The sequence below is a fragment of the Brienomyrus brachyistius genome, chromosome 22 (genome assembly GCF_023856365.1).
Source record: "Brienomyrus brachyistius isolate T26 chromosome 22, BBRACH_0.4, whole genome shotgun sequence".
In the NCBI taxonomy this organism is placed as follows: domain Eukaryota; kingdom Metazoa; phylum Chordata; class Actinopteri; order Osteoglossiformes; family Mormyridae; genus Brienomyrus; species Brienomyrus brachyistius.
The window spans coordinates 2030659-2042236 of NC_064554.1; the positions used below are offsets into that span (position 1 = coordinate 2030659).

At 40.5% G+C, this 11578-nt stretch overlaps 1 long non-coding RNA gene across 1 annotated transcript; it reads right to left on the bottom strand.

The window, feature by feature from the left end:
• Positions 1 to 10022: 10022 nt before the first annotated feature.
• LOC125717771 (uncharacterized) lies at positions 10023 to 10891 on the bottom strand. The gene is made up of 3 exons (XR_007384615.1): positions 10604 to 10891; positions 10320 to 10375; positions 10023 to 10242 (listed from the first exon to the last, which is right to left on the bottom strand). It is a non-coding gene; the product is annotated as an uncharacterized LOC125717771 (long non-coding RNA).
• Between the last annotated feature and the right edge of the window lie 687 nt (positions 10892 to 11578).

The window sequence follows — 11578 nt, forward strand, 5'->3', positions numbered from 1 at the left end:
AGAAATTCGAACGGAAACATGAAACTTGTTTTTTTTCGAAGAAATCACAGGTAGTAAACACCAGCACGCGCGCCGGCTGTAAACAGCGCGCGGAGCCTTGAGTCCATACTGCTAATATAGCACGCGGAGACGAAGCCCTGATATTATTTTATAAAGGGGAATATAGAGGGGAATTTAAGTTGCATTTAGTTAAGTATATTTATTATTTAATTTAGCAATCGCACTATTACTGTGCTGGCGTAATATACTTAATATGCGATTGATAGCAAAAAAGAAAGGAAATATATATATATATTGCGCGCGCGCGATTCCTGTGATAAGCAAGACGCAAGCACGGAACTCTGGAAATGAAAGTTTGTTACAAAAACGTAGACCGACACTTTCCCTTTGTGGCATGCGTCCAAGAATGCATTTAATGTTTCTTTGCAGCTTGGTTTAGTAAAATGTAATTCCGCATGATGTGCATGCTATTGATTTGTGTTACATATTGTCCTCCTCACTTTTTTCACGCTGGATTTGGAAAGGACAAATAAACCAGTTACAAGAAAACCACGTGCCTGTGCCAGGAGGGAGCTACACCAAGGCATACAGTAATATAATATACATATTTATACTTTGTATATCATTAATGTTTTTTAAACTAGCAAATACAGATGGAAAATGTATGCCAAAAATCTTTAATTACTACTACTAAAAACCTCGTTTGTGCATCTTGTTTTAAACGTCAGTTTGAATATCTTCCTAGACGGTGTCCGCAAGCTGCCCAAGCTAGCGACTCCCAAATCACTCACTGTTTTTCTCATATTACTCGCGTTGTCAGACACAATTGCCTGCGCTTTGTTCAGTGGGATTTTCCACTAAACGCTACTATTGCCTCTCAAAACTTTTTTTCTTCTTTTACAAAGATTGCAAATTGGTGTCCTACTAGTTGTTAAACGCGTAAAATGCTTCCAGCTTAATTGTCATCTTCTTATCTGATATTCTCACACTCCTCATACTGCAAAGGGTATGCCCATGACATAACAGCAGGCGGGATTCACTGCACTCACACCAGCTGAGTGGCAGAAAAACTGCGTGGCAACGTTAGTTTTCGGTTTGAATGCTTGGAAAACACATGAAATATAGGAAAGAGCTGACATACTATTGATTATATAAATGTATTTAATAAGAAATAGGAGCTATCTTTTTGCAGACTGCTAAAAACTAAATGTACTTCATTGTGTAATTGTATTGTGCTTCTGTTGAATCTGTATGAATATCCAGCTTTATTAGTGTTATATCTGATCACTATGTTGAAGGACAAATATATTATCAACCTTCTAGTTAGATAATGTGCAAATGGCTAAAGCTGCCAAGGTTTGCTACTGAAGGGAAGGGATTCGCTTGAGTTCGCCAAGCAACAGTGTTACCTACTGAGTGTTTAAAATGTGCCTCATTACACAAAAACATACATGAATATATCACAGCATAAGAGTGTCAATCTTTTAAACATTATAGTGATTATGTTCATTATATCCACTGACCTATTCTATTTTGCATTACATAGTGCTGACTTAGCATCTGTCCATTTCAGTGTGTCTGCCTTTATTCCCTTAGATGATGTTCATCTGCACTTTCTGGCTGTTGATGGCAGGACTAGCCGCTGGGCTGCTGGCAAGAGATCCAGCACTGATGAAGATGGAGACAGAAGAGCCCAGAGACCCCCTCTATTCCACTGCTAAAGGAGATAATGCAGGGAGTCTGGTGGTGCACTGCGATGTGACATATGTTTGTCCTGACTGAACAACATGCTGCAGGAGTAGAGTATGAAGGCAGCTATACACCATCGCAAATAACATGCTTTACACACCTTTTATATGCACTCATAAGTATATCTTAGCTAAGGCATGAAATGCAGCTGAATTGTATGCTTTTTTACATAATAAAACAGCCACATGCCTTCAGCGGTGTGACAGTTAGCAATGAAAATGTCTCTGTGTTCTTCTTCTGAAATGGTGAAAAAAATTTGCCGAGGTCTGGCAAGCAAGGTTTAGCATTTCACAAAGAAGATTGCAATGGGTTGGCTCCACTTCCTGGGTTATTTCCTGACTTGCTGCCACAGGTTTTTTATGAGATCTGGACCTAAGCAACCCTGAACAGGACAAAAGAGTATGGAAAATGGATGGATGAATGGATGGATGGATGGAAGGATATGTAAAACTAATAAATGAATGATAAGCACCAAAAAGTAATCCAAGAGTCAGGGTAAAAATCACAAGTCAAATCCAAAATACCATGATCCAAACCAAAAGAGCTACAAAGACGAAACAAAATCATAGTCAGAAATCAGCCAAGAATGCAGGTACAAATGAGGTGTTTTGTAAAAGCTTTGTATGAACAAAATAGATGAGAAACATTCATGTGCACATTTATCCAAATTTGATATTTCTATAGAAAGACTTGGCAGAACAGAAAGGGGACACTCCTGGTTTCTCACAGAGGCTTTAGGTCTGCAATAAAAATACTGACAGGAAGATTATGTGCATGTATCATTAGTATGTATCATTTTAAAGGGGTTCAGTACTTTTGCACGAAACCGCATAGCCACCCACCTGTACAGTCACCTATCCATCCATGCAGTACAAGGTCACGGGAATGCCTGGAGCCAAGTACAGATGCGCAGTAGATGGCGTAGAATATCTGCGTCCAGCCACATACCCATCCAGCTCTCCAGTACAAGAGCACAGGGGATGCAGAAAGTGCATGGACCCCCGACAAGATGCCAGCCTTTTGTAGTGAACATATATACAGCATTAATTCACTTTCCCCTTTTATTTATGAACATGCAGAAGATGGAGGAGATAAGGGAGAGGATCCTGGCAAAGGTTATTTGGGTGGTTTAGTACGAGAGGCGATATAGGGCTGTCGGAGGAACAAACAGGCTCGGATCTTTTCAGAAATATATTAAAAATATGAAATATAAGTGAGACAAAACCATGAAATATAATAAGCAATAGTAAGTAGTCTCTTTAATGATTACAAAATTATGGTATATAATAAGACAAAATTATGGAATGCCACAAACATCGATAAATTTAGCGATACAAAATTAGGAGATATCATAAGCTTTGGTAAGTACTCCTGTGATGAAGAGTGAAGACGACTGTTGCAGGGAGTGGTGGGCGGCGAGTGCCACCTTGCGGACCGTGTAGGAACTGTAGTTTTGAGTTTTAGCCCCCTGCGGTATCTGTAGCTCGTTGTCATAATTAGTGCAGCTTGTTCAGTTCAGGAATCGTCGGGCCTTTTGGGACCATCCTACAAATATGCTCCACCAGGCATTCTGAGTCGTGGATTCAATAATTTTTCCCAAAATTTCCCTCCAACCACAAAGGTATGCACAGCTAATTGAGTAGTGTTATGCTCGTGGTCTTTAGTTATCTGCATTAATTGCAGAGATTCATGTAACAGTTAAGCATGATCCCGCAATGATATTCTTATAGCGGAATGTAGAGGGCGCCACTGCGCTGCCGTCAGAATATCTTCTGAAGTGTGATTTATTAACACTAGAAGCGCCGTGCTGGTTTGACATACTTATAGCGCGGCTAGACGGTCAAAAGACCACTAAGTCTTTAGACAGGGACACTGTTACTGACACATAATGACCGCTAGATGGCGCTTTAGCACAAAGTAAATGATTTGCTTATAAGATCAGGGTTGTTATAAGATCAGGTATGTTGATAGTTTCTGACTGAGTCGACTGAGAAAATCTTCTGAAAAGGACTAGTTTCATAGTATTTGTTTTTAATCTTTATCTTACCTCTTGGATAATGTGACGATTTGTCACAACTTGCCTTTCTTTTGTATTCAGATTCACCCACTTCAGAGAACTTTGAGGAAATTGGACGAATACATTTATATAGGCATTATACTGACCATATTAACTGATACATTAGAGTTGCTCATTAAAATCATTCATGTTTACGGTCTGTGATATATGAAGGCGTTGAGCTCTATTTAACGGTATGAGAAAATTACAAGTCACAGCGCTAACCATTTTACACACATGTACAGGAATTACTATATGTTTATATTCCATTGACATCGATTCGTTCGTTCGTTCATTCTGACAGCGTTAAAACATCCACATTAAACATTTAAAAATTAAAAGCGCGGAAAGCAAGAAAGTGATGTGTGTGGCCGCTCGATAAGAACATGATCAAAGATTTCAGCGTGTTGTGATTTATTGTGTTATTTTTGAGACTTTATTCACGTATTTTTAAGTGGACAGATTTCTGATTAATTTTCAAGCATGTGTAACAAGCACTGACAGATATTGACGTTAGTTTTACGCATTCAAAAATACTCAGTAACTGCGTTGCTTGTGACATTTGCATTTGGTTTATACTTTCATAAGGTTTTCGAATTTTTAACCAATATGTTTTGTTTTGCCATTTCCAAATATACGTGTTATTCAAACATCCGGAATACGGCACGGATGGTAGATGTTTGTGGACGTGGATGGTAGTCACAGAAATGATGTGAGGACCAACTTCAAATAGCATATCTGGGGGGGGGGGCACGCGCTTCCCTTCGTATCAAAACATGGGTTAGTATGACGTATTCATAGTGAGCATATATCTCTTCTATCAGTTTTATCATAATCTCATATATCATACATTTTGTTAGTATAGGTATCTAGCTATTCTGCCCTTACCTGTACAGTCCATTTATCATGGCGGAGGCTACGAAAAATAAGCAGGACGCTATAGTGGATCAGTTCAGGAAAAATATTTATCTTCTCCGTCAACACCGGGAGAGAGAGCAATAGGACAGAGACAAATAAAATCCAAAGCCGAGGTAGTGAAAACAGGCAGGTGGTCAGGCCATCGTCGTCGGTAGTGAGAGAGCTAGGCTATAAGCGAGGTTCGGCAGAGGCAGAACAGAGGTGGAGACAGGTGAGGGAATAAACGCTGGAACTTAGCACGGAAGGCTGAAGATCTCGCATCTGGCTGGCGTGCCAGACGCGAATAAAAAGGCTCTCCGATTACCCTGACGGGCATCCGCTGGTAGAGGAGGGCAAACGGCAACCGGTCCTGCCGGTTCTCGGGACCGGTGTAGAAGCGCTACGGCCGCTGCTCAACTCCCTCCTAGGGAAACCGCGGGGGTGTGGCAGGGGAGCCCTGCGTGACGTCATAGGGGATTCCCCTGGGCGATCCACAACACCATTATGCCCCTCCAGCTATTATGGGCAACCTGTGGACTCTACATAGAGCTTGGTGAGTAGTTACATTATTTATTCCCCAGTGCCCAGTACATAAAGTATCATTACATTGAGCTATTTCAGGCTTTAGATGTAACCACATAGTAGAACACACTTGCTTCCATGCACTATGATTAGATGTCATTAACATTCGTTGAACATTATTTCGTTGTATTCTGGCATTTAACATAGTCATAGTACATTCAGTCCAATTCATCCATCGAGTTCGGTCACACCCACTTGAGGGGGCACTCCGGCAGATGCAAGGATAGGAATGTTCTTTCCCCTATAACACCCCCTGCAGAAGTACATCTCACTTCCTTTAGTAGGGGCCAGTTAAGCATGGTTGGTTTGCTGGACAGGTGAATTTGTCTTGCCGTCCATCTTGTATGCTGCTTCTCCATCCAATCCTAAAAGTTGAAATGTGCTCCAACTCTGTCCCTGGGACTGCATCATAGCCGAAGTTTGTCTTCCAGGGCCATTGCGCCATCATTCACGCATAAAGAAGAACTCACATCCACATTAGTTTTCTCGTAAATAACATTTATTAGCTGGGATACGTCACCAACTTTCGGCGCCTGGCTTCATAACGGCCACATTGTTGTCTTGTCCCACCGTTTCTATAAGGAAACATTCCAATTATTCCTCTTTCTTGATCTATTTTTCTAACTGAATTGTGAAGGAAAATATGCAAAGGAGGCCAAAGTAACACTGCAATCTGGATTAATGTATTTTATTCTTTTTATAGTAATGGATAAAGTTTAGCTTCCTTAAACTCTCTCTCTACCTCTGTTTCTAATGCGGGTTTATGTGAAGAGTTATACTGCGTTTAATCTAACTACAGCTAGATCAGTACCATAGATATAAACACTGGATGTCGGGTTGAATACAGCCGTCTATGGGAGCGAATGCTTCAACAGAGCCGCCATCTTGGGACGGGGTAAAGCTCCTTTTAAATGAATGAACGTCTATCAGGGACAAGCTGGCATTCAGAAATAAAGAACCATAAATGGGCAAATTTGAGAAGCGATTTTTATTCACTTGGTTCGTTATAAATGTCAGACATGTATTTACCGCGAGTAGAATGATAGACAAGCGGATTTTGTAACATAGCCTAATTTTATGTTCAAAATGTAATGCACATATAGGTATTTTTTCATTCTTCCATTTGAAATAAACTTAAACTACACTCCTACTACATGCAGAACAATGCAAACTCAAACAGCACAAAAAAGGCCAGCAATGTTAGCTGAAAGACCCTGGCAAACTCCATGAAAAGCCCCGCAGCGTTACCACTCATACATTTACATTTATGCATTTAGCAGACGCTTTTATCAAAGCAACGGGCATTTGTATAGATTTGTAGCGAACTATAGACAATAAACTTTACACAATACATTTTCCAGAGAAGGAAAATACTTTATTTTTTTTACATTTAATATGAAAGATGAACCTCCATTTACCTGCTTATTTTGAAAAAACTATAGACAGGGCAGGTCCATACACACAGGCATCTTGTATAGATTTGTCAAGAACTATAGACAATGAACTGCAATATATACAGGTGTCAGTACAGAAGCTGTGTCTTTCCTGTGGGGTGGGGGTGAGAAGACAGAGACTCTGTGTCTAGTATTTAGTATCCTTGTAAGAATACTACTTTACACACTTTCTTCCTCAAACTGCTGCTCTGTAGTTGGACAGTATGTACTTTTGCCACATGGTGTTTTCTCAAATTGTGAAAGGAAGACAAGATAAATGAAATTAAATTGAAGTGATGGTTGTCGATGCCATCTTGATTTTCAGCAATGTGATCACAAATATTAAATATATCCTGAGAACCTATATCTGCTTTCACAACCCTGTTCAGCAGAGACTCTGACTGACGTGCTGCAGACTGGAGGTTGGAGGCCTGTCTGATGCACTGCTCAGCTGATCACTGATCACCTTTACTGTACCATGGCTTGGTATCAGCAGGCCTCCTTTCTTACACAAGGTCAGCAGATGATAGTTCTGACCGAGACGTGAAGGCACGGCTGTACTAACCAAGACACAGCAGCATACATCATACTTCAGCTGCTTCATGACGACAAAACCTGCGATATACACCAGAGCATTCTCAGCTAGGGCTCCAAAGCTGGCTGGCAAGTAGCTATGGTCTAACACAACACCAGTGACTTGCTCAAAAGCAGAGGCTGCAATGTCGTCATCATCCTCAGCTGGCACCACTAATGGCATGTCAACAGCTGCAGACATGTGGTGTCATCCTGTGATTGAACGTCGCCTCCGTCTCCTGGAGCAATGTCACAGCGACCATGTTGGAAGTAAAGGACACTTGGATTGTTGTTCCATCCGCCTGGAATTATTTTTGTTAATTAAAAGAATGAATTTCACCGCTCCTGCAGGACTTACGATGGAACTGTAGGCCTCAAGCATGTATCTAGCTCATTTCCGCATGTAACAGGGGTCCATGATCACACAGACATTTTCCCCTGAGGAAAGGGGATAAATTACGTCTTGAGAGACTAATTCAACTTCAGCTGGCATCCGAAAATGGTGCACATGTTGATGTTGGACATGTGGCCATCCATTGTGACTCACACAACTTTAATGCCACGCTCATGTAGAGCCTCCAGGGCCTGCAGGAGTTAAATCTTCTGAGTGTCTGGTGAAACAGTGTTTATGAAGCAGAAGGCGACAGGCAACTTCCAATGATGTTTTTTTTTTTTTAAAAAAATAAACATTTTTATTGAAATATTCTCCTTAACTTTAAACATCAGTATCCCAACAAATCAGATACTCAGCCTCCCCCATCTAGCAAAATAATAAAAAAGGTAACTAAATAAACTAAAATGAATAAAAATAATAGGCACAAAAAGTCAATTAAAATAAAAAAATAAATATACAAATAATGGAAAACATTAGTGAAGATAAAGGAAGATAAACGCGATCACAGCAGTGCACACCCTACAGAACCTTTCAGATTAATCACTATTAGAAATCATGAGTTTCCAAAAAGTGTATGTAGGGGTTCCATAGATTAGCAAAGGTCTTATATTTCTTTTTTACAATGTATGTCAATCTCTCCAGAGCCAGACAAGCCATCTCAAAACTATCTGATGGGTCTTTTACAAGCTTTAAAGACACATCGCATCGGTGTCTTTCATTTTGAGAGAAATCGGACCAAGACTGAAGCGCTGCAGGATAGTGAAAGCAAAGAGCAGGACAGACTTGGACACTTGATCTTGTTACCAACGTAACTCAGAAAGAACCACATGACAATAACATTATATGCAAGAAGATCTACATCTGATTTCATATCAAGACAACCGATGCTGAAAAACACACCAAAGACCAGTATGTTTGGTGCTGGTGCAGTTGGTGGAAGCACATAGCTGCGCTGATCTGACTGCACATGAAACTGGTCCACCAGCAATATGTCATTAATGATGCAGGTCCACCGGCACCAAAGCACAAGAAATGCTGGTATATCTAATATACAATAAGCTGGTAATGCTGTTAAACAAGCGTGCTGGTCAGCAGAGAAATGACACCAAAACTGAAGCAGTATCTGCACCATTAGGTATCTGTACCGCCAGGCGTTATGCATTATTCTCTGTAGCTGGAGGGAGGGGGGGCCCGACCCACTGCTTTGTTGGCATCATTAGCCATGTCACTGGCTCCATCACAGTGCATCCAAGAAGGTGAACCTTCCATGTGACTGTGTACTTAATGGTTCACCTGCCTCAGCGTTGGGTAATTCCTGTAGTGGGGTACCCACATACTTTAATGCTCGCTTCCCCTAATGTTCATGTATGTCATGAACCTAGAACTGCATCAAACACCATTTGCGTACAAACAAAATGCTTTACATTTTACTAGAACAAATGTTCACAGATTTTGCATTTCGAGACAAAGTAAGACAATTGTCCAAATAAAGGTCCCTGCTGAACGTAGATGCTATAAACAAATTCCTCAGGGACCATGGAAATTATCAATACTTTCATGAGACTGGTGTAAAACAAGCAATGTTATTTTGTTAATAATTATTGTACATTATATAACAGTATATTACTTCCCCCTATGCTTGTAACTTGGTCCATCACAGATGGTCACGCAATACTTCCTATCTACAATCGATTATATTGACATACGATATATTGCCATACGTTTTGGGACATGATATGATATGATATGATATGATATGATATGATATGATATGATATGATGATATGAGAACCCTTTATTGCTGTTGCAATACACCATGTCACTAGTACTAGTACAAGTACCAGCGAAAAAACTGGCCATCAACCCGACCATACATATACACAAACATCACAGTAGGGGGAGACAGGCCGGGAGACAGGGGCAAACAGAGAGAAGATAAGAAAGAGAATAACATGAGGAGAGAGGAGGAGAATAAAAACACAGCCCCCAGACTGTACTCCAGTGGGGAGGACATTGTAGGAACCAGCATAGACAAACAGCCATCCGGCCCTGCAGCCATGGGGGGCGCTGGTCAACAGATCAGCCTGTCCACGCTCCAAAGGTGGTCCAATCACTTCCACAGCCACAGATGTATTAAATCAAACACCTAGGCATGCAGACTGCATCTATTAACATTTACCAAAGAATGGTTCGCTCTCAGGAGCTCAGTGAACTGAAGCGTGGTACCTTGATAGGATGACACCTGTCCATTCCTCACTACTAAATATTCCACAGTCAACTGTTTGGCAATAATATGTAGTGGCAATATTGGCCAACTCAATATTAAAGCCTGTGTATTAAGAGTGGGATGTCATTAAAGTTCATATGTCTGTAAAGGTAGGTGTCCCAAAACTTTTGGCAATATAGTGTAAATAAAAGAAAATGGACATTTTAAGTTATCTAAATAGGGAGGACTGCTGCTGTAGATTGTCCCGGTGAAAATGGCGATGGTGATATCCAACGCAGGTTCATGCAGACGTGTGCTTCTGGTCCTCTTCCATGTTCTCCTACTTCCATACCTGTAATCAGACACTCATTGGTACCGTTTCCTTCCTCTTTTGGCTCAACAAAACCAGAAACCACAGCATTTGCCTACTTTTTAAGTATTAGTCCCCAGTATGGATGCATCAGCTGTCTTCAGTGTAAGTCCTCCTACAAAAGAGCACATTTTCCACATCACATATGCATCAAGTGGAAGAAGCAGCAGGCTTTCATTGGTGTAGCATAAAATACAAACGACTCAGTTATATATTTCTGACAGTCTGACATATTGCAGTGAGGTGTGTAACTGCGTCTTGGGTGTGGAATATGTGTCCACTGTGTCTGTATTTAGCTTCTGCATGTAGTATAACAGAGTGTATTCTGTGTTTCTCTGCTTACCTGCTGGGTGTAGAACAGCATGTACGTGCTTCTCTGCCTCATTCTCAGCACATGCTCCTCCTCTGATCTGGTCACTACGTGGTCACTGAAAGACAGCCAGCCCTTCTCTGCCACGCTAAAGTTGTCGCTGACGTAGTGACCTACGAGAAAGACAGGTAGGCCGTCCTCTGATTATACGATTTTCAATATGCCTTCTAGGACACAGGACTATTTAGCTTCTTTACAAGCATCACCTTTGGGCAGCTACTCAAATATGAGCATTTTCACTACCCTAGAATTTTCTTACATAAATGAGTATAACAGTAACAATAAAGGCAGTGGGTGGTATTATGGTACTATCTCAGTGACTTCTTGCGTAAGAAGGTCTTGTTAAAAAACTGAATCTTTCTGAGCTCAGCGTGTGTATTTATGTATCTTACCAGAGGTGGCGCTGGAGCCAAGGTTTGCGTTTTCGTGCTCTCTGATTGGCCGATTCAGCATAACAGGTGTTTCCATCGTAACTATTGTAGTTTTAATATAAAAAATAAAACTCGAAATAAAGATTTAAATGGCTGACTATGTATACTGCGAGTAAAAGTATGCATTAAGTACTGGTTCAGATGCCCAGGCACAACAACGATTATGAAAATTTATATGTTTATATAATTAAAATGTAAATTTCATTTTTTTAATACGCTAAGGCCATTAACCTGAGAAGGGTATTTTGTGACAATACTCAATAAATAGGGGTCATACAATTTTTTTTTATTAGAATTTGATTATTTCTATCATTATTAAAACTAGTATTTAAATGACCATTTAAATCACCCAAGTAGGGCCATTAAAATATTCTCAGTCAGCCATTGAACTCAGTGGGCGGGCTTTAAAAAAAACCAAAATTATGATTGATTACACTGCAAACTAAGTCACAACAAATCATTTTCGCACAGTCGACGGAATTCTCATTTATAACCTCGTTTTGCTTGTTCCGTCCAA